The sequence below is a fragment of the Ranitomeya variabilis genome, chromosome 2, assembly GCF_051348905.1.
Source record: "Ranitomeya variabilis isolate aRanVar5 chromosome 2, aRanVar5.hap1, whole genome shotgun sequence".
Lineage (NCBI taxonomy): Eukaryota > Metazoa > Chordata > Amphibia > Anura > Dendrobatidae > Ranitomeya > Ranitomeya variabilis.
The window spans coordinates 66,012,633-66,036,723 of NC_135233.1; the positions used below are offsets into that span (position 1 = coordinate 66,012,633).

The 24,091-nt window shown below is 47.5% G+C and overlaps 1 protein-coding gene and 1 long non-coding RNA gene across 6 annotated transcripts in view; one reads left to right on the forward strand and one right to left on the reverse strand.

Moving 5' to 3' along the window:
- The window catches only part of LOC143804428 (uncharacterized), a 326,044-nt gene extending 304,845 nt beyond the window's left edge, over positions 1-21,199 (reverse strand). Inside the window, exons 1-4 of one of the 2 annotated variants that reach the window (XR_013221024.1) lie at positions 21,077-21,199; positions 16,275-16,389; positions 2,405-2,493; positions 1,514-1,625 (exon numbers count right to left, since the gene is read on the reverse strand). This is a non-coding gene — a long non-coding RNA (uncharacterized LOC143804428). Of the gene's footprint in view, positions 1-1,513; positions 1,626-2,404; positions 2,494-16,274; positions 16,390-21,076 lie in introns of those variants that run through there. The other variant, XR_013221023.1, reaches the window with a different exon arrangement.
- Positions 21,200-21,235: 36 nt separating this feature from the next.
- The window catches only part of CEP68 (centrosomal protein 68), a 36,586-nt gene continuing 33,730 nt past the window's right edge, over positions 21,236-24,091 (forward strand). For 2 of the 4 annotated variants that reach the window (XR_013221021.1, XM_077282524.1), the window contains exon 1: positions 21,236-21,382. The gene's annotated coding sequence lies outside the window, so the exon portion shown is untranslated. Of the gene's footprint in view, positions 21,528-24,091 lie in introns of all 4 variants that reach the window. The other 2 variants (XR_013221022.1, XM_077282525.1) reach the window with 2 other exon arrangements.

Consider the following 24,091-nt stretch of genomic DNA (forward strand, 5'->3'; position numbering starts at 1 on the left):
GACGACCAATCAGTTTGGCTGCATTTGGCTGGATCTGAGCACACAGTATGGCGGCTCTGAAGACCTCAGAATTCATTCGGCTGCTTCTGTCCTGTGTCACATCATCAATAAACACTAGTGACCCAGTGCCACTGGCAGCCATGCATGCCCAAGCCATCACACTGCCTCCGCCGTGTTTTACAGATGATGTGGTATGCTTTGGATCATGAGCTGTACCACGCCTTCGCCATACTTTTCTCTTTCCATCATTCTGGTAGAGGTTGATCTTGGTTTCATCTGTCCAAAGAATGTTCTTCCAGAACTGTGCTGGATTTTTTAGATGTTTTTCAGCCTTTTTATTCTTGATGCTTATGAGTGGCTTGCACCGTGCAGTGAACCCTCTGTATTTACTTTCATGCAGTCTTCTCTTTATGGTAGATTTGGATATTGATACGCCGACCTCCTGGAGAGTGTTGGTCACTTGGTTGGCTGTTGTGAAGGGGTTTCTCTTCACCATGGAGATTATTCTGCGATCATCCACGTGGACGCCCAGGTCTGTTTGCATTGATGAGATCACCAGTGCTTTCTTTCTTTCTCAGGATGTACCAAACTGTAGATTGTGCCACTCCTAATATTGTAGCAATTTCTCGGATGGGTTTTTTCTGTTTTCGCAGCTTAAGGATGGCTTGTTTCACCTGCATGGAGAGCTCCTTTCACCGCATGTTTACTTCACAGCAAAACCTTCCAAATGCAAGCACCACACTTCAAATCAACTCCAGGCCTTTTATCTGCTTAATTGAGAATGGCATAAAGAAGGGATTGCCCACACCTGTCCATGAAATAGCCGTGGAGTCAATTGTCCAATTACTTTTGGTCCCTTTAAAAACAGGGTGGAACATGTTAAGGAGCTGAAACTCCTAAACCCTTCATCCAATTTTAATGTGGATACCCTCAAATGAAAGCTGAAAGTCTGAACTTCAACTGCATCTGAATTGTTTTGTTTAAAATTCATTGTGGTAATGTCTATAACCAAAATTAGAAAAATGTTGTCTCTGTCCAAATATATATGGACTTAACTGTATGTTCAATTCTCTGCGGCTGCATGTATCGCGGCTGTTCAACAGGGATGCAGGAAATGCTTAACAACAGGTAATCCCTGCATGTGTTGTGTCTGTGGAACAGCCGCGAGACATGCAGCTGTGGGGAATCGAACATATTACTCAAGCATGCCAAAAACACTTGGTTGGCACACGAGCATGCTCAGATAACACCTTATCCGAGCACGTTCGCTCATCACTAGCAGCAGGTCATAACAGCCAAAGGGGCTTTACTGAGTACTGAGTTTTTTATGAAGGGGTGAATAATTCTCAGACTGCAGTTGTCAGTAAAAGTGGTGAATTTGGAGAAACCACTTGTTATGTTAGTTCTGTTGAACTATGTAAATTGTTCTTGTTTAATTGGACTATTGCAAACAGGAGAAACTTTGTCAATTTCGCTAATAGACATAGGGCCCAATTCATAATTTGCAGGTTAAGTCACTTCTTTTTTTATTTTGTGGTATTCGCTGATATTCTAAGAATCACTCTAAGTGGGGACTGAAGTACATTTGCGTCAAATTTTGAATCTGAAGAATCTGGCGAAAACATCTAGAAAAACTGAACAAAAAACAGGTGCAAATGCAATAATAAATCAGGCCCCTAATTTACAATGGGGTAAATAATTTTGATTGCAAATTCAAGCCGTGTGTGCATTTATAATGCTGCGTATCCACTCCTATCGTGGATGTTAGATGTGGAGGTGAGTACACACGCATCAGTATTTTGCACCTGTGCTATCTTCACCATTGAGGTTTGTCTGCAGTAAAATTGTATTTTAAAGGGGTGGTTCAGCCTCAGGCTACAAGTCAGCAGTCAGTCTATGTGACTACAGACTTGTGACTCCTCACATTGTGTGCACTGCTAACTGTGAGGGTTCTCTGGCACTGGGAGTGGTGGGCATGTGACCACAAGTATGTGATTTGCATACATGCAGTCACGTGCCGCCTGGATGTGTGCGGCCTCGCTTAATGCAAGTGAATTGAGCAAAATCGGATACAATCGGAATGTGGCAGGAAGTATGCAAATCACAAACTTGTGGTCACATGACAGCCAACTCCTGGGGACAACAAAGGAGAATCCTAACGGCGCACAGTGCACGTGATGCGAGAATTCACAAGCCTGCAGTCACATAGAGTAACTGCAGACTTGTAGCCTAAGACCGGACAACCCCTTTATCTATGTATTATTATTATTTTTTATATAGCGTCATTAATTTCATGGTGCTGTATATGAGAAAAGGGGTTACATACAGGGATATAGATATCGTTTACAGTAAACAAATTTACAATGCCAGACTACGGTCTGTATTGGTAAGTATTGTATTTTACCTTCTCTATTTATGCCACTGAATGTATTTCAAATTCTTTGGGAAATTGTTTCTTCTTCCTTCTCGTGTGATTCATTGTGGGATCCATTCCTGGCATTGAAAAGACAACAAAAAAAATTGGAAAAGAACATAGTCCCAAAACATGTTGCACCAGATCGGAGCTGGAATTTATCCCCCTGGTTGTAGTTAACAGCTGTGGATCAGTTCTGTTCCACTTTCTCACTTGAAATGTCTGATAAATGATATCTTTATTTCAAGGCTGTAGCCGGTGATTACCCAAACATCACACGATCTCTTTGGGTTCACACATCGCTGTTCTCAAAGCAAAATTCTTGAGCTTTGATTCAACGCTAACGAAAAACAATCCCTACTGTGAAGTCCACAATACTGGACATAAAACCAAAAAACGAGCCGGAGCTGCTATTATAGGACGTGATGTTCTGCGTTACTTAATCAGCTTTTTTTTTTAAGGACTCGTCACTGAGTTTTAATGACTTAATTTGTCAGAAAAGTTCAGGAGAACTCATTGCTCTTCTGAGTATGCCAGATCCAGAACAAGGTCAACCCAGGTGTAGGCAGTTATTTCTGACATTACAAATATAAAGCACATATACGGTAAATTACCACCACTCACAGGGTCAGACAGGTCATTAGTGAAGCTACAAATAGGCCGTCATTATCAAAGGTGACAAAAACTGCTGGGAAATTGTCCACATATCTTGATACTTATTTTTATTACCAGAATATATAGTACCAACACATTTTGGAGCTCTGTGTAGAGGTTGTCCCCATTCACATAAGTTTCTGCTAACAATGGGGCTCCCAATCTATTTTCTCCTATTTTAAAGGGAACCTGTCAGGTCCCCTGCACATCCCCTATAGATGTCAGCATTGTCGGGTCAGAAGGATTCAGCGTGTCTGAATGCGGACTGCCAATCCTTTTATTCTCTAAGACATAAGCCACCGCCAGAGGAGTCTGGCAGCAGCTCTTTCATAGAGAGCTCAGGAGCCTGCAGCCAGCTGAGCATTCATATGTATGGGAGATAGCGGTTGGCTCAATAATGGTTCAGGGGACAGATATCTAAAGTGTATGGGGGGCTTCAGTTCTGCCTCATTTGCATAGCTGAAGAATAAAGCTACATTGTTCAGCCACTGCAGCATCTGTAAATTACATCAATCACCTTCTCGGGCGAAATAAATCTGTACGCATACCAAGATAGTAGATTAAACACACAGTAAATCCATAGAACCTCAGTCTGGCATAAGCTGAATTTAAAAGCAATTTATCTGAAGAACAGTTAACTTTAAAGGGAACCTCTCCTGTCCTCAAATGAAAGTGAGGCTTTCAGTTATGGGGGCGGCACTTTTATTCACAGATGTGCTGCAGAGCAAGCTGTGAAAGTGCTGAGACGTACTTACACCCGCCAATCATAATATAGTGACCAGTGCTGTGAGCGGTGACTGAAACCTCTCTGTGCACGCCTCTATGACTGAAAGCCGGCGGTGCCCGGAAGGAGAAAAGTTAATTTTCTGCCGGAAGCCGCACTTTCGGTCAGGCGGCCGGACACCATTGTAATGCTATTAACCTGCAGATTAACCCAATATCTGCAGGTAAATAGCATTTGGGAAAATTATGGGTTTCCTTAAATTAAAGCAAATACAAGACAATATTCAGCAATATGATACAGCACAGTACTGTACAAATGAAGTATTTCTTACCACCCTGCCCTCATATTTAATGGATGTGTATCTATTAACAGATGGCACTAAGGGTACTAAGTAATCTAGATATTACATAACTATAAAATTTAACATTCCCACGATGAGATTTTGATAAGTTTTTTTTTAACACTGCGTATTTTAGAAAAAATGCAAGTAACCTATTTTACCTAATAGTTGCAGACACGGAAATCTGCAACATCAAAAACTCACCAAAAGCTCATTGTGTGAACGTAGCCTAAGGGTACCTTTACACAGTGCAATTTTGATCGCTACGACGGCACGATTTGTGACGTTCCAGCGATGCATTTACGATATCGTTGTGTCTGACACGCTACTGCGATCCGGATCCCCGCTGAGAATCGTACGTCGTAGCAGATCGTTTGAAACTTTCTTTCGTCGTCTAGTGTCCCGCTGTGGCGGCATGATTGCATCCTGTGACACAGGTTGTATACGATGTGCGCACAGTAACCAACGGCTTCTACATCGCAAATACGTCATGAAATTATCGCTCCAGCGCTGTGTATTGCAACGTGTGACCGCAGTCTACGACACTGGAGCGATAATCATACGACGCTGCAACGTCACGAATCGTGCCGTCGTAGCGATCAAAATTGCACTGTGTAAAGGTACCCTTAGATTTTGATACCGGTGCTTCAACCCAGGAGCATCAGATATGTTAGGCACTTCTATCTTATCACATCTGAATGGATAGGACCCGCCAATCCGCACTTTGGGGTTTTTAGTGATACATATTAGATACTTCTCTATATGAGCTAATTCTGCCTGTAGGATCTTCAGTGCCATGCTTAATGGGAAAAAAATTATCCACATTATCCTTCCGAGCACGTTCTCTGATCACTGGTGCTGTCTACAGATGGTCCATATCCTTAGTCATGTTGTATTACACAGGTTGTCCCCTTTCTAAGAAGTGCGCTCCCATTGTAGCCTGTATGCAATCACTGGAACAGAAGCAAGAGATCTTTTCTTTTTTGCATCCTCAACCCTAGGGGGGGGTGGGGGAGTAATCTTGGAAAGTAATTTTTGGACATTACTTACAGACTAACAGAGTAGCTATCTATTAGATAGTTAGAGAGACAGTTTGTTCCTCTTGATGTAAATATATGTTGCATCCCTTTCTCCCGGTAAGGTCGGGGTCATACTTGCGAGTTCAATGCGAGAAACTCACGCGTCAAGTCCCGGTACTGCCGCCGGCACTCGAGAAATACATGCAGCCGCACACTCCGTGCCCGAATGCCGGGACTTGATGAGAGAGACTCACGCGAGTTTCTCGCAAGTGTAACCCCGGTCTAACATTCCCTATAGGACTCTCTACCTTCTAGGTCTGAAAAAGGAGAATTAGCTTCTTCCAAGAGCTAAATTGGCTGCATGTCCTATTGGATGGTTACTTTGCAGACCCTATAATGTCAGCACACAAGGGTGCGGGGCGATTGATTGGAATGGGTGGTGTTAATCATTACCGGTTGATCCCCATTTTAATCTTTTGTATAGAGTCCGTTTCCTCTGTATTGGCTGAGATGGCTGTCGGCTGAATGACGCCTTTAACCTCTTTTAAGAACAAACAGATCCTTCCTTCTCCTGACATCTACCAACTGGAGACAGATAAATGGTTCCAGGGAACATTAGAAAGATGTCATTGTTTTGCCCAAATCATCAAATTTAGTTGACTATCATCTAATGTGTGGGGGCAAATAGTGTAGTGAAATGTAACATCCCTGTCATCTTGGCCATTATACGCTGCAAATAAAACAGTCAGATGATTGGGCCGGGTGCCACATGGTGTTTGCTGGACGATAGTGTGATTCGTCTTATTTTTACACTTCGTCCAAGTGAAGCACTGTCATGCTCGCGCCCAGACTGGTTGGCGCGGGCATGCGGGGGAGTGGCCCCACTGGACCACAGACCAAACCTCCCTGGAAGGGGCGTAACTAAGTAGCTTCCTAGGTGTTCGCTGGAGCCTCTGATGGTGAGGTCAGACTTGTGCAATAGGAAGCTACCAGGTACCACTCCAGGGTGGAGTCTGGTTGTGGCTGCTGATCCCACCGGGGAACGGAACATAGACAAGCAAGCGGGCACGGCTGGCACATAGGCAGGCAGACGGGTACAACAGGAACACTGTCAGGCAGGCGGGCACGGCTGGCTCTCTGGTAGGCAGGCGGGCACAGCTGGCTCTCTGGCAGGACTGGTGGACAAGACTGGTACACTGGAAGAACCGGTAGGGACCGGTCTGCAGGCAGGTATGTAGAACGGGTAAGAACCTGTTCAGACACGAGGACCTAGGAATAAGTAGATAAAGACCGCAAGAGCGGATGCAGAGCGAAAGCACAGGAGCTAGAGCCAAGAACAGAAATGCAGGAGGCGGAGCCAAGAGCAGGAGGCGGAACCAAGTGCAAAACCGCAGGAGGCGGAGCCAAGAGCTGGAGGCGGAGCCAAGTGCAAAACCGCAGGAGGCGGAGCCAAGAGCTGGAGGCGGAGCCAAGTGCAAAACCGCAGGAGGCGGAGCCAAGAGCTGGCGGCGGAGCCAAGTGCAGGAGAAGTAGAATCGCAAAGAGCGGAGCCAGGTAGAACCGCAAGGAGCGGAGCCAGGTAGAACCGCAAGGAGCGGAGCCAGGTAGAACCGCAAGGAGCGGAGCCAGGTAGAACCGCAAGGAGCGGAGCCAGGTAGAACCGCAAGGAGCGGAGCCAGGTAGAACCGCAAGGAGCGGAGCCAGGTAGAACCGCAAGGAGCGGAGCCAGGTAGAACCGCAAGGAGCGGAGCCAGGTAGAACCGCAAGGAGCGGAGAGGTGCTGCGGGAGGGGTCTCTGCAGCAAAGCTGAGCAGAGCCACAAAGAATGTGGAGAGAAGCTGCAGCAAGGGATAACTGCAACAGCAGAAGATAAGCTGAGTAGAAAGGAGCAGAAACGCAGAAGTGAGGAGCAGAGGTAAAGTCACAAAGGTTCAGAGCAGGCAGTGCTGCAAGAGTGCGGAGTGAAAGCAGACTGAGAATACAAAGAAAGACAACATGGAAGGAAGCCAAAGACTAGGAGACAGAGATAAGACTAAGTACAGACAAGGCAATGGAACAAGACACAAGGACAAAGACACTGGGACCAGGATATACTGCCTCCTGGTGGGCAGACAACAAGACCAAGGAAATAACACAGAGAATCCTCCAGAGAGGGAGTAACTCAGAGAAAGGCCAGGCAAACTCAGAAGCAAGACACTAACTGAGCTAACACATTGCACAGGCCCAGAACACTGGGTGGAGCTGAACTAAATACTGGAGGTCTCCTGGCAATTGGTCAGGAACAGATAGGAATCAGGTGCATCTGTCCAATAAGAACCAGAGAGTTCAGGCGCCGCCCCTCTATACACAGAACTATGAAGCATGCAGAGAGCAGAGACACAGAACATGGTGCTGGCAAGAAACAGAAACCACATCATGGCCTGGAGCAGTGGGTAAGATAGTGTGAGAAATGCGAGGCCATGCCGTGATGCCAGCAGAGTTGTTACAGTACCCCCCCCCCCCCCTTTACGGCCCCTCTTCTTCAAGCCCGCCAGAATAACTTGTAGAAGAAGGATGGGAGCACACATAGTCCAGGCCAACATGACATCTTCAGGGTAGAAGGCGGCAGGAGGGTCACCAGGTATCTCAGAAAACAAAGTCTTTCGGTACTCAACAGGGTTAGCTTCCACAATGAGCAGGACCACCTCCTCCAGGTACATAGGTAACAGGGACTTGAATGCTGCAGTCTTAATATCTTCACCAGCCAGACACTTGGAAACCGTCTCATAGGATTCAAATTTTGCCCAACAGGTAGTAGAGAAGCTCCCGGATACTGAACACAGGAAAAGTCACTAGAGATGAGTGTGGAGAGCATCAGCTCCACCGGGTCAGAGAAAATTTGAGGTGAACAAACTTCTGTTTTGAAATCTTCACCAGCCGGCCACAAGGACGCAGAAGGTATAAACATAGGAACCATCTTCTGCCCGTTATCCAGAAGAAATCGTCCAAGCGGCGGGGATGTTCCTAGGAACGGAATACAGGTAAAGTCGTTGGAGATGTGTGGAGAGATAGTCACCGCTTCCCCATCTTCGGTGACATTAGCACATCTTGACTCGACGACTAAGTGTTTACTGGTATAGTCGCTGGAGATGTGTGGAGACATAGTCACCGTTTCCCCATCTTCGGTGACGTCAGCACAGCTTGACTCGACGACTAGCAGACCAGCAGAAGAAGATGTCACTGCTGAGTGTCTTTGACGCATGGGAACCAGACACTTCTCAAGACTGGGTAAGTTCAAACGAAGCACCTTACTGCAACTCTTGACCAGAGCGGGTGGTAGAGTCCTTGGCTTAGAATGACCCATGGGCATAATAGACAGCATGTGGAAGACAAACTTCTTCGTGTATAAGGCTCCAACTTGGAGCTGTAGTTGTCCTTGCAGGACTAGACTGCTCTTTAGCAGGGTTCGGCCATTATCAGGCAACGCCCACACTGGGTTCTGGAGCTGAAGAACGGAGACCATACACCGACTCCGTATGACAGGCGGCTTAGACACACCAAAGCTCCCAGAAGGCAGAGAAACAGTCATTAACTTAGATGAAGAGGAAGTACTCTCGCCAGGGGCAGCCTCTCCAACTGGCCCGAGGTTTTGGAGCTTAAGATCCCCTGGACAGAGGCCATCCAGGTGTTCCTCACAACAGCAGCGACATTGTATGCCCTTCTTATGGCTGATTTCAGGCTGCTGCTTTGCCAGCCCACTCTCATCAACCTTCTTAGGCTTCACACAGGTTGCTGCTTTAACGGGTAGAGGAACAGGAGGGTCACAGACGGTCATGGCTTGACGTGGGGGTTTCTTCACGGGTTTCGCCCGTCTGGAGCGCCTCTCGGATCTAGATGGGGAAGACTTAACAGGAGCAGCAGGACAAGGCTTGTCAAAGACTTTACGGAAGGCCACCAGGAAGGCCCCCAGGTTCATGACAATAGGATCCCCTGCTTCCCAGAGGGGAGTTATCCATATTAGAGCATCTTCGGCCAGGTAGGACATGATGTAACCCACCTTGACCCAGTCAGAGGGGAAACAAGCTGCATTCTGCAGGATGTAGCGTAAGCACTGCTTCAGGAACCCCTGGCATTCTTCAGGATTCCCATAGAACCTAGGTGGGTCAGCTGGGTAGTGCTCCTCCTCATAGGCCTGAAGTTGCTTGAAGAGAGCATTAGAGACAATAATTGGGTCAGAGGTCTCTTCAATCTGAACCACCCTTGGTGGAATACATTTTTCAGGTTGCTCATACGGGCAGGAAAAAAGTTCATCATGCTCTGTGAGCGGTAGGACATGGGATACAGCGGAGGCCATGGCCTGTGCAAACTGTCATGCTCGCGCCCTGACTGGTGGGCGTGAGCTCGGGGGTTTCGTGGCCCCACTGTGCCACAAACCAGACTACCCTGGAAGGGGCGTAACTAAGTAGCTTCCTAGGTGTTCCCTGGAGCCTCTGATGGTGAGGTCAGACTTGTGCAATAGGAAGCTACCAGGTACCACTCCAGGGTGGAGTCTGGTTGTGGCTGCTGATCCCACCGGGGAACGGAACATAGACAAGCAAGCGGGCACGGCTGGCACATAGGCAGGCAGACGGGTACAACAGGAACACTGTCAGGCAGGCGGGCACGGCTGGCTCTCTGGTAGGCAGGCGGGCACGGCTGGCTCTCTGGAAGGACTGGTGGACAAGACTGGTACACTGGAAGAACCGGTAGGGACCGGTCTGCAGGCAGGTATTTAGAACGGGTAAGAACCTGTTCAGACACGAGGACCTAGGAATAAGTAGATAAAGACCGCAAGAGCGGATGCAGAGCGAAAGCACAGGAGCTAGAGCCAAGAACAGAAATGCAGGAGGCGGAGCCAAGAGCAGGAGGCGGAGCCAAGTGCAAAACCGCAGGAGGCGGAGCCAAGAGCTGGAGACGGAGCCAAGTGCAAAACCGCAGGAGGCGGAGCCAAGTGAAAAACCGCAGGAGGCGGAGCCAGGTAGAACCGCAAGGAGCGGAGCCAGGTAGAACCGCAAGGAGCGGAGCCAGGTAGAACCGCAAGGAGCGGAGCCAGGTAGAACCGCAAGGAGCGGAGCCAGGTAGAACCGCAAGGAGCGGAGCCAGGTAGAACCGCAAGGAGCGGAGCCAGGTAGAACCGCAAGGAGCGGAGCCAGGTAGAACCGCAAGGAGCGGAGCCAGGTAGAACCGCAAGGAGCGGAGCCAGGTAGAACCGCAAGGAGCGGAGCCAGGTAGAACCGCAAGGAGCGGAGCCAGGTAGAACCGCAAGGAGCGGAGCCAGGTAGAACCGCAAGGAGCGGAGCCAGGTAGAACCGCAAGGAGCGGAGCCAGGTAGAACCGCAAGGAGCGGAGCCAGGTAGAACCGCAAGGAGCGGAGCCAGGTAGAACCGCAAGGAGCGGAGCCAGGTAGAACCGCAAGGAGCGGAGCCAGGTAGAACCGCAAGGAGCGGAGCCAGGTAGAACCGCAAGGAGCGGAGCCAGGTAGAACCGCAAGGAGCGGAGCCAGGTAGAACCGCAAGGAGCGGAGCCAGGTAGAACCGCAAGGAGCGGAGCCAGGTAGAACCGCAAGGAGCGGAGCCAGGTAGAACCGCAAGGAGCGGAGCCAGGTAGAACCGCAAGGAGCGGAGCCAGGTAGAACCGCAAGGAGCGGAGCCAGGTAGAACCGCAAGGAGCGGAGCCAGGTAGAACCGCAAGGAGCGGAGCGGTGCTGCGGGAGGGGTCTCTGCAGCAAAGCTGAGCAGAGCCACAAAGAATGTGGAGAGAAGCTGCAGCAAGGGATAACTGCAACAGCAGAAGATAAGCTGAGTAGAAAGGAGCAGAAACGCAGAAGTGAGGAGCAGAGGTAAAGTCACAAAGGTTCAGAGCAGGCAGTGCTGCAAGAGTGCGGAGTGAAAGCAGACTGAGAATACAAAGAAAGACAACATGGAAGGAAGCCAAAGACTAGGAGACAGAGATAAGACTAAGTACAGACAAGGCAATGGAACAAGACACAAGGACAAAGACACTGGGACCAGGATATACTGCCTCCTGGTGGGCGGACAACAAGACCAAGGAAATAACACAGAGAATCCTCCAGAGAGGGAGTAACTCAGAGAAAGGCCAGGCAAACTCAGAAGCAAGACACTAACTGAGCTAACACATTGCACAGGCCCAGAACACTGGGTGGAGCTGAACTAAATACTGGAGGTCTCCTGGCAATTGGTCAGGAACAGATTGGACAGATGCACCTGATTCCTATAAGAACCAGAGAGTTCAGGCGCCGCCCCTCTATACACAGAACTATGAAGCATGCAGAGAGCAGAGACACAGAACATGGAGCTGGCAAGAAACAGAAACCACATCATGGCCTGGAGCAGTGGGTAAGATAGTGTGAGAAATGCGAGGCCATGCGGTGATGCCAGCAGAGTTGTTACAAGCACATACAAATCATCTGCATTACCTGGACTTGCAACAAAACTGTAGATTTGGGCGTTTTTTTCCCATTCATTAAAATGAGTGAAAAAAAAAAATGCTGCAAAAACACTGAAACAATAGACGTACTGCTGATATGAAACTGATTCAATGTGCAACAAAAAAATAAGCAACAGAAAGTTCATTCACTTTGCTGGTACTTTAAAATGCTGCTTTTTCTCTGGAAAAAAAAAACACCCAGGGGAAAAACACAGCAAAAACGCAACGTGTGAATATACCCTTATGTTAGGTTCTGATGTTTTACGGATAAGACAGTGCTTGTTTTAATGCTGCCTGTAGCAACGGAGAGAGCCAAAACCCTGCATTGTGGTGAACGTAGCCCTGGATAGCATCACTTTCCATTATATAAGAGGCAATGTGTGATTTTATCATTCTCATGGAGAAGTCCCCACCTCCACCACTAGATGGCAGTAACATACAACTAGGATCAGATACTGCAGCAGTTCTGCCCATGGCACCTGTGTAGCCCCCCAGGTAGATGCACTGCCGCCCAGACTGATACTTTGTAAGGCACACAATCATGATTTACTGAGCACCGTGTGGCCCATTTTGGCCATCACAGCTGTCATTTATAGGGAATCCAACAGTATGTAATGAATTTCCCTGCACAGTGGAAATCCACTGGTGCAAAAGCAAAAAAAAAAAAAATTCACAATTTTTTTTTTATAATGCTGCCTTTATTTTAGGCTGTAAATCAAGAGTAGGGTGCGCCCTAGTGTAAAACCATAAATAAGAAATATAATGATCAGTTGTGTACATACGTAGGGGAATGGTGCAAGAGAAAAGCACCAAGTCTGGGACTGGGGAGTAATTGCAGACTTACCAGACCGCTACTGCTGCACCCACCGGGCTATCACTGTGTTGATAAGAAAGGAGGGGGGGGGTAAAGGCACCTTTAAAGTGAGCAGTCTCAAAAGGGGTCCAGGTACCATCCACGAAAATGCCAAATTATGATGTTTTTATTTAAAATGATACGCGTTTCGATTTAACTTCTTCATGAAAGTGGTGGGCAACACCTCAATGGAGAACTTGGCTTTTGCCTCGACTGCCACGCTAACATCCACAGTTCCGGGTATTGAGGGGAGAGACTCATGCGAGTTTCTCACATTGCAGTTGCAAGTGTGATCCCGACCTTACAATGACACGAGTATATCATTTACTGAAAGTAAAGATTAAACAACCACAAGACAGATTTCATCACCAGGTATCATTGTAATCAGTATAATGGGGCCGACCTGACACTGTCTGTAGGTTACTGATCACAATCCTGCTGACAGGTTCACTTTAACCACTTCCCGACATGCGCCGTTTACATACTGCTTTGCGAGAGCTGCGTTCCCGCAAACAGCAGTATATGTATGGCACCGCGATCACGCGGCCTCACGCTGAGTGCCGCAGCGATCAGGTGTGGGTGTCAGCTCTGTGTGAGAGTGCAGCAACGCCCACAATCAGTACTAGCACCGATGGTGGGCATTTAACCTGGCAGGCAATTACTGAATTGCTGTTTTTTTTTCATTCTGTCTCCCAAAAATTGCAATAGAAAGCGATAAAAAAAGTCACGTGTCTGAAAATGGTACCAATAAAAATGTCAACTCGTCCCGCAAAAAAAAAGCCATCAGATGACTCTGTGAGCCAAGATATGGATAATTATAGATATCTAAATACTGTGATGCAAAAACTAGTTTTCATAATAAAAGCATCTTTTAGTGTGTGACAGCAGCCAAACAAAAATCCCGATATAAATTTGGTATCGCTGTCATCGCACCGACCTGAAGAATAAAGTCGTCTAATCGCTTAAAAAATAAATAAAACCAATTCTTCACATGCTGTTGATTTTTTCATTCTGCTTCCCAAAGATCACAGTGCCCTTGGCGCACATTTATCCTGCACTCTACACTGAGCGCTTACATTGGGATTTCTATGTAAATCCCTGAAATACGTGATTCAGACAGAACCCTCGATGAAAGATTCCCTATAATGAGGCAGATGGAGGCACTGTGGATGCCGTCTGACCTATGATCCGGTGGTGTCCGTCTTTTAAGGATTGCCTAAAAGTGCCGTTGGCCACAGTATTGTGCACTTCTGAAAAGGATACCGCTGAACAGAGGCCAGATGGTGTCCGCAGTAACTATGCTGCCTCATTATAGTGAATGGATCCATTGGGGGTTGCAAATGTCATGTCACTCGGAGATTTAGATGGAAACCCCAAAAGTAAGTGCTCAGCGCAGAGCGCCGGATAAATGCGATCATAAATGTTATGTAAAATGTTTCCAATAAAAGTTTCAACTCAATCCATAAAAAAGCAAGTCCTCACTCAGGTCCATCGTATGTTAATGGACATAGAGTGGGCTTCCACATTACTGGTAGCACAAAGGCTCTAGAAAAGTGAAATGGCTCCTCGCCCCCCCCCCCCCCAAAAGAAATTCAGCAAATTTTCCTCCCCAAATCCAAATGCCTCCCCCTCCCTTCTGAGCCCCAGTGTGCCTAAACCACATCTAACGTCCACATGTTTGCCATTTCTGTAGCTAAGAGAGCCCGCCTAATTTACAGATGCATGAGCTGGGCATAATGTACTGGTCACTACAACGTACTGGTCACTACAACAGCAGTTTACAATTTTCACTCAGCGACATCCACTGCTGCTTGTTTCTGGAAAGCACCCATGGAGTCAAAATTATCGCTACACCTATAGATAAATTTCCCAAAGGGTTATAATTTCCTAAATGGGGTCACTATAGCAGTTAGGGGCTCTTTATATGGAGTCTGCAAACATTCTAGGAAAATCTGCGCTCCAGGAGCCAAATAGAGCCCCGTTCCTCCAAAGTCTCTCAGTATGGCTAAGCAGTACTGTACATCCACATATGGGGTATTTCTATATTCAGCAGAAATTGTGGGACAAATTTTGGTGCCATTTTTACCCATTTCCCGGTATGAAAATTTAAAACTTTGGCTAATACACAATTTTGGTGGTAAAAATGTAAATTATTTTTTCTTCACTGCCCAATGGTATAAAAGTTTGTGACACACCTGTGGTATCAATATAATCACTGCACTCCAGATGAATTAATTGAGAGGTTTAGTTTGTAAAATAGGGTCACTTATGGGGGGGGTCTGCTGTTCTGGCACCTCAGGGGCTCTGCCAATGTAAGGCTACTTTCACACTAGCGTTAACTGCATTACGTCTCAAAACGTCTTTTTTTCGAAAAAACGCATCCAGCAAAAGTTTTTGCTAGATGCGTTTTTTCCCCATAGACTTGTATTGGCGACGTATTGCGACGGATTGACATACGTCGTGTACGTTTTACGACGGATGCGTCGAAATTTGGCGATACGTCGTCGGCAAAAAACGTTGCTTGTAGCGTTTTTTGTCTCCGCCTAAAAAACGTGTCGCGACGCATCCTGCGGCATGCGTCGTTGGCTACAATGGAAGCCTATGAGCGACGGATGCGTCGGGACACGTCGTACGACGCAATGCAGCGCTGCAATACGTTTTTTTACACTGAGCATGCTCAGAAGCTGGATTTTGTTGCCAATTGGCCAGACACCCCCAAATCTATATAAACCTGGCCTGGGCCTTCAACCCCACATATATGGCCACGTATATACGTGGCACTTATATACGTGGCACTTATATAAGTGCCACGTATATAAGTGCCACGTATATAAGTGCCACGTATTTAAGTGCCACGTATTTAAGTGCCACGTATTTAAGTGCCACGTATTTAAGTGCCACGTATTTAAGTGCCACGTATTTAAGTGCCACGTATTTAAGTGCCACGTATTTAAGTGCCACGTATATAAGTGCCACGTATTTAAGTGCCACGTATATAAGTGCCACGTATATAAGTGCCACGTATATAAGTGCCACGTATATAAGTGCCACGATATTTCAGTGCCACGTATAACCACGTAGTTATAGTATTTATAGTACGTGGCACTGAAATACGTGGCACTACGACTGTCAGAAAATGTTCATTAAACGGTTAGGTGTGAGGTTAGGGGTAGGGTTAGGGTTTGGATCCCTTTATCATCATCCGTAGTTCATTAATCGGATGTATCCAGAGTCGCCTCCGTCTCCGTTGCTGCAGAAGCATCCTCCGTTTTTCCGCTGCCGCCTCCTTCTCCCGCACTATGATATCCAGGCGATTCGTCTCAAAGATAATGTCGGTAACCAAACTAGCAATGCTCACAAGAACACCTTCCATCGCTGCCACAAAACTAAAACCCACAAAGATGGGCTGTAAAAACAGTAACTATATAGTTTTCCATATTTTCCAGTAGCCAATCAAATTTGGGAGCCTCCCATTTTAAAAACGGATCCGTCGTAAAAACGGATGCAACGGATGGTAAAAACGGATGCAACGTATGCAACGCATCCAGTATTTTCAACGGAAACGTTTAGCGGATTTGCGACGGATCCGTCGAAATGCTGTATGCGTTGCATACGTTTTTCACTTTTTTTGACGCATCCGTTTTTTTGGCAAAAAACGGATTTGCGACGTAATGCAGTTAACGCTAGTGTGAAAGTAGCCTAACATGGCACCCTCAAACCAGTGCAGCAAAATCTGCTCTGTAATATGGCGCTACTTCCCTTCTGACCTTTGCACTGTGCCTCAAAAGTAGTTTTTGACCACTCACCTCTCATATTTGATTTCTCCTGTAGGAGGAGACTGTGACAGTCTTTTAAGGTACAGGGGTCCTTCACCTCTCACCATGGCCCTTATGTACATTGCGGAAATTCGCTGTGGAATATCTGTAACACACACAGTGACGTCATACTATAACACAGTGATGTCATACTATAACACAGTGATGTCATACTATACAGTCATGGCCAAAAGTATTGACACCCCTGCAATTCTGTCAGATAATACTCAGTTTCTTCCTGAAAATGATTGCAAACACAAATTCTTTGGTATTATTATCTTGATTTAATTTGTCTTAAATGAAAAAACACAAAAAGAATTGTCCCAAAGCCAAATTGGGTATAATTCCACACCAAACATAAAAAAGGGGGTGGACAAAAGTATTGGCACTGTTTGAAAAATCATGTGATGCTTCTCTAATTTGTGTAATTAACAGCACCTGTAACTTACCTGTGGCACCTAACAGGTGTTGGCAATAACTAAATCACACTTGCAGCCACTTGACATGGATTAAAGTTGACTCAACCTCTGTCCTGGGTCCTTGTGTGCACCACATTGAGCACGGAGAAAAGAAAGAAGACCAAAGAACTGTCTGAGGACTTGAGAAACCAAATTGTGAGGAAGCATGAGCAATCTCAAGGCTACAAGTCCATCTCCAAAGACCTGAATGTTCCTGTGTCTACCGTGCGCAGTGTCATCAAGAAGTTTAAAGCCCATGGCACTGTGGCTAACCTCCCTAGATGTGGACGGAAAAGAAAAATTGAGATTTCAACACAAGAGTGTGCGGATGTTGGATAAAGAACCTCAACTAACATCCAAACAAGTTCAAGCTGCCCTGCAGTCCGAGGGTACAACAGTGTCAACCCGTACTATCCGTCGGCGTCTGAATGAAAAGGACTGTATGGTAGGAGACCCAGGAAGACCCCACTTCTTACACCGAGACATAAAAAAGCCAGGCTGGAGTTTGCCAAAACTTACCTGAAAAAGCCTAAAACGTTTTGGAAGAATGTTCTCTGGTCAGATGAGACAAAAGTAGAGCTTTTTGGGCAAAGGCATCAACATGGAGTTTACAGGAGAAATAAGAGGCATTCAAAGAAAAGAACACGGTCCCTACAGTCAAACATGGTGGAGGTTCCCTGATGTTTTGGGGTTGCTTTGCTGCCTCTGGCACTGGACTGCTTGACCGTGTGCATGGCATTATGAAGTCTGAAGACTACCAATAAATTTTGCAGCATAATGTAGGGCCCAGTGTGAGAAAGCTGGGTCTCCCTCAGAGGTCATGGGTCTTCCAGCAGGACAATGACCCAAAACACACTTCAAAAAGCACTAGAAAATGGTTTGAGAGACAGCACTGGAGACTTCTAAGGTGGCCAGCAATGAGTCCAGACCTGAATCCCATAGAACACCTGTTGAGAGATCTAAAAATGGCAGTTTGGAGAAGGCACCCTTCAAATATCAGGGACCTAATGGTCTAAAATTCCAGCAGAGCATTGTAAGAAACTCATTGATGGTTACCGGAAGCGGTTGGTCGCAGTTATTTTGGCTAAAGGTTGTGCAACCAAGTATTAGGCTGAGGGTGCCAATACTTTTGTCTGGCCCATTTTTGGAGTTTTGTGTGAAATGATCAATGTTTTGCTTTTTGCTTCATTCTCTTTTGTGTTTTTTCATTTAAGACAAATTAAATAAAGATAATAATACCAAAGAATTTGTGTTTGCAATCATTTTCAGGAAGAAACTGAGTATTATCTGACAGAATTGCAGGGGTGTGAATACTTTTGGCCATGACTGTAACACAGTGATGTCATACTATAACACAGTGATGTCATACTATAACACACTCAGTGATGTCATACTATAACACACAGCGACGTCATACTATAACAGAGTGACGTCATGCTATAACACAAAGTGACGTCATACTATAATACGCACAGTGACGTCATACTATAACACACACAGTGACGTGATACTATAACACAGTGACGTCATACTATAACACACACAGTGACGTGATACTATAACACGCACAGTGACGTCATATTACTATAACACGAACAGTGACATCATACTATAACACAGTGAAGTCATACTATAACACACAGTGACGTGATACTATAACATGCACAGTTACATCATACTATAACACAGTGACATACTATAACACACACAGTGATGTTATACTATATACGTGGATACTGCGTCTGTTCCCTATCCTCCAGCCTTCCTCAGGCTTGATCGGCTAGTTTAGCACTCTATTTTCAACAGGATTTCCTGTCCATCTCAGCTACTCTTGATGCAAAAACTTGTTTTCTCTCTGAAGGGTTCGTACTATATACCCTCCCTCGCTTAGTTATTGAGCACACTGATGAAGGTCCTTTGCAGACCGAAACGTTTGTGAATACTGTATGTATTGTATTAAACAATCTTTTGCATCAGACTCACTGGAGTGTGCTAAGTATATCAGATATACTATAACACAGTGATGTCATACTATAACACACACACTGACGTCATACTATAACACAGAGTGATGTCATACTATAATACGCACAGTGACGTCATACTATAACACACAGTGACGTCATACTCAGGGGTGGATTAAGTGTAGCCAGGGCCCTGTGCTGTTCAGACACTGTGGGCCCCCCGGTCATGTGACGGGGACATGTGATGGGGTCTTGACGGGGTCATCATATACCTGAACCAGATTATTCCAGAAAAATAGTTGCTGTGTGAAACTATAACCTGTCAAACATCCATTGATCTAGTAAATTTACCCTTCAGTTCAGTATATAGTATACAATGTATAGTGTCAGTGTATAGGTAACACTGACTCACCAGTGACGTCTCTAGGTGAAGTTCTTCATCTTTCATCCAGCACAGACCGCCATCAATTCATCCAGCCAGGACTCGTCTCTACAGGAAATAACACCGTTATCTCGAGCTCCACTTGCAGAACACATTACTTAATTCTTCCCAACTTCTACATTACACCACATGAAGAAAGAGAGGCGACATAGTGTCACTCTACACAGTAACAGGACCGCCCCACCATATAAAACAGTGTCCTCAAAAAATAAAATAAATACATCACTGCAGTAATAATATCCCTTAATTAGCCCCTATGGTAATAATAATATCCCCCATCCTGGCCCCGTGTATCTCATTCTTGGCTCCAGCCATATGTTCTCCCATCCTGCCCTCATCAGTATCCATCCTGCCCCATATGATCTCCCCGTCCTGCCCCATCAGTCTCCATCATATCCATCCTGCCCCATGATCCTGCGCGATCTGTCTCCAATCCTGCCCCATGTCTTTCATTCTGCCCCATGTCTCCAATCATGCCCCGTATCTACATTCTGCCCATGTCTCCAGTCCTGCCCCTAGTGTGTCCAGCATCTCTGCCCCCAGTGTCCAGCATCCTGCCCCAGTGTGTCCAGCATCCTGCCCCCAGTGTGTCCAGCATCCTGCCCCTAGTGTGTCCAGCATCTCTGCCCCCAGTGTCCAGCATCTCTGCCCCCAGTGTCCAGCATCCTGCCCCAGTGTGTCCAGCATCCTGCCCCCAGTGTGTCCAGCATCTCTGCCCCCAGTGTGTCCAGCATCTCTGCCCCCAGTGTGTCCAGCATCTCTGCCCCCAGTGTCCAGCATCCTGCCCCAGTGTGTCCAGCATCCTGCCCCCAGTGTGTCCAGCATCTCTGCCCCCAGTGTGTCCAGCATCTCTGCCCCCAGTGTGTCCAGCATCTCTGCCCCCAGTGTGTCCAGCATCTCTGCCCCCAGTGTGTCCAGCATATTGCCCCCGGACAGTGTCCAGCATTCTGGCCCGGGCCCCCTGGATTGCCTTTCGCAAAAAAAACAAAAAAAACGAGTTCTCCTCACCTGACCTGTGCTCCAGCGGCGAAGCTCCCTCCAGCAGCGCGCACTCGCAGGCGACTGACAATGACGTCAGACGCCAGCGAAGTGAGCACTGCGCCTGCGGCCGACTTCAGCTGCCAGCCTCCAATTGGCTGGCGGCTGTTGTTAACTATTGACGTGCGGCGCGCGCCCACACGTCAATAGGTGAAACTGCCGCAGCGCTGGTAGGGGCCCGGTGAGCAGATGAGACGTGGCGCGATGCGAGCCCCCTCTCTGCCCACTGGGCCCATACGCCAGTCAGGGCAGTAATGCCCTGATGGTGGTGGTCAATCTGAGCGGTAGCCCAGGGCCCCCCCACACCACTGGGCCCTGGGCTACCGCCCAGATAGACCCTATTATAATGCGCCCCTGGTCATACTATAACACAGTGACGTCATACTATAACACACACAGTGACGTCATACTATAATACGCAGTGACGTCATACTATAATACGCACAGTGACGTCATACTATAACACACACAGTGACGTCATACTATAATACGCACAGTGACGTCATACTATAATACACAGTGACGTCATACTATAATACGCAGTGATGTCATACTATAGCACACAGTGACATCATACTATAACAGAGTGACGTCATACTATAATACGCACAGTGATGTCATACTATAACACACAGTGACATCATACTATAACAGTGACGTAATACTATAATACGCAGTGACGTCATACTATAACAGTCATGTAACACTATAACACAGTGACATCATACTATACCTCGCACATTGATGTCATACTATAACACGCAGTGACGTCATATTACTATAACACAGAGTGACGTCGTACTAGGACAATGCACTGATTCAATACAGTAATATTCTACACAGTTATTACATTATAAACTGTATATTAGGAGCTGACAACCCCACTGTCACCTTCTCAGTGACGCACAATCCGCAATCTTCCGTTAATATGCAGTAATCTGAGGTATGACACGTGTGAACAGTGACAATTCCTTCACACCCTTCCACAAAGGCGACAATGGCTTCCAGCAGCTGCCTCTGTCCCCTAGTCCTGAGACTGCTGGTCGCCATCTTCTGATTGGCAGTGCGGCCGCTGGAGGGCGCTGTGTGACTGTGACGTCACGCCCTGTACACAGGAAGAGGTGTTGGTTGTGGACGCTGAGGTTCCCAGCTCTGGTGACTGGATGCTCCGTTGTTCCCTGGAGCGGAGATAATAAGGTAATGTCTGCAGCTGCTGTGTATGGAAGGAGCTCTGTACATGGCGGTGACCGATTGATTCCCTGTGCGCCTCCCCGGGGAGTCCTGCGCTGTTCATTCCCGGTGTATCTGTAGTAGGTTGGATGAAGAGCTGCATTCCGCACGGGTATTGTCGCACACGTGCGCCGTATTCCTATACTGTATGTACAAAACCAAGTGGAGACCAAAGGGAAGCATTGCAACCAATCAGGTTCCTGCTTTAATTTTTCCAGCAATTGTCAGGGAATGAAAGCTGTGTTCTGATTGGTTTTTGCAGCAGTTGTAACTGAGAAGCTTGTATTTTATATGTGTAGTACAGTGTGTGCTCTGTATTGTGCGTGGTACCGTGAGTGTGCCGTGTTATGTGCGGCATGGTGTGTACACCGTATTATGTGCGATACCGTGAGTGCGCCGTATTATGTGCGATACCGTGAGTGCGCCGTGTTATGTGCGGCATGGTGTGTACACCGTATTATGTGCGATACCGTGAGTGCGCCGTGTTATGTGCGGCATGGTGTGTACACCGTATTATGTGCGGTACCGTGAGTGCGCCGTGTTATGTGCGGCATGGTGTGTACACCGTATTATGTGCGATACCGTGAGTGCGCCGTGTTATGTGCGGCATGGTGTGTACACCGTATTATGTGCGATACCGTGAGTGCGCCGTGTTATGTGCGGCATGGTGTGTACACCGTATTATGTGCGTGGTACCGTGAGTGCGCCGTGTTATGTGCGGCATGGTGTGTACACCGTATTATGTGCGATACCGTGAGTGCGCCGTGTTATGTGCGGCATGGTGTGTACACCGTATTATGTGCGATACCGTGAGTGCGCCGTGTTATGTGCGGCATGGTGTGTACACCGTATTATGTGCGATACCGTGAGTGCGCCGTGTTATGTGCGGCATGGTGTGTACACCGTATTATGTGCGATACCGTGAGTGCGCTGTGTTATGTGCGGCATGGTGTGTACACCGTATTATGTGCGATACCGTGAGTGCGCTGTGTTATGTGCGGCATGGTGTGTACACCGTATTATGTGCGATACCGTGAGTGCGCTGTGTTATGTGCGGCATGGTGTGTACACCGTATTATGTGCGATACCGTGAGTGCGCCGTGTTATGTGCGGCATGGTGTGTACACCGTATTATGTGCGATACCGTGAGTGCGCCGTGTTATGTGCGGCATGGTGTGTACACCGTATTATGTGCGATACCGTGAGTGCGCCGTGTTATGTGCGGCATGGTGTGTACACCGTATTATGTGCGATACCGTGAGTGCGCTGTGTTATGTGCGGCATGGTGTGTACACCGTATTATGTGCGATACCGTGAGTGCGCTGTGTTATGTGCGGCATGGTGTGTACACCGTATTATGTGCGATACCGTGAGTGCGCCGTGTTATGTGCGGCATGGTGTGTACACCGTATTATGTGCGATACCGTGAGTGCGCTGTGTTATGTGCGGCATGGTGTGTACACCGTATTATGTGCGATACCGTGAGTGCGCTGTGTTATGTGCGGCATGGTGTGTACACCGTATTATGTGCGATACCGTGAGTGCGCCGTGTTATGTGCGGCATGGTGTGTACACCGTATTATGTGCGATACCGTGAGTGCGCCGTGTTATGTGCGGCATGGTGTGTACACCGTATTATGTGCGATACCGTGAGTGCGCCGTGTTATGTGCGGCATGGTGTGTACACCGTATTATGTGCGATACCGTGAGTGCGCTGTGTTATGTGCGGCATGGTGTGTACACCGTATTATGTGCGATACCGTGAGTGCGCCGTGTTATGTGCGGCATGGTGTGTACACCGTATTATGTGCGATACCGTGAGTGCGCCGTGTTATGTGCGGCATGGTGTGTACACCGTATTATGTGCGATACCGTGAGTGCGCCGTGTTATGTGCGGCATGGTGTGTACACCGTATTATGTGCGATACCGTGAGTGCGCCGTGTTATGTGCGGCATGGTGTGTACACCGTATTATGTGCGATACCGTGAGTGCGCTGTGTTATGTGCGGCATGGTGTGTACACCGTATTATGTGCGATACCGTGAGTGCGCCGTGTTATGTGCGGCATGGTGTGTACACCGTATTATGTGCGATACCGTGAGTGCGCCGTGTTGTGTGGCATGGTGTGTACACCGTATTATGTGCGATACCGTGAGTGCGCCGTGTTATGTGCGGCATGGTGTGTACACCGTATTATGTGTGTGGTACCGTGAGTGCGCCGTGTTATGTGTGGCATGGTGTGTACACCGTATTATGTGCGATACCGTGAGTGCGCCGTGTTATGTGCGGCATGGTGTGTACACCGTATTATGTGTGTGGTACCGTGAGTGCGCCGTGTTATGTGCGGCATGGTGTGTACACCGTATTATGTGTGTGGTACCGTGAGTGCGCCGTGTTATGTGCGGCATGGTGTGTACACCGTATTATGTGTGTGGTACCGTGAGTGCGCCGTGTTATGTGCGGCATGGTGTGTACACCGTATTATGTGCGATACCGTGAGTGCGCCGTGTTATGTGCGGCATGGTGTGTACACCGTATTATGTGCGATACCGTGAGTGCGCCGTGTTATGTGCGGCATGGTGTGTACACCGTATTATGTGCGATACCGTGAGTGCGCCGTGTTATGTGCGGCATGGTGTGTACACCGTATTATGTGCGATACCGTGAGTGTGCTGT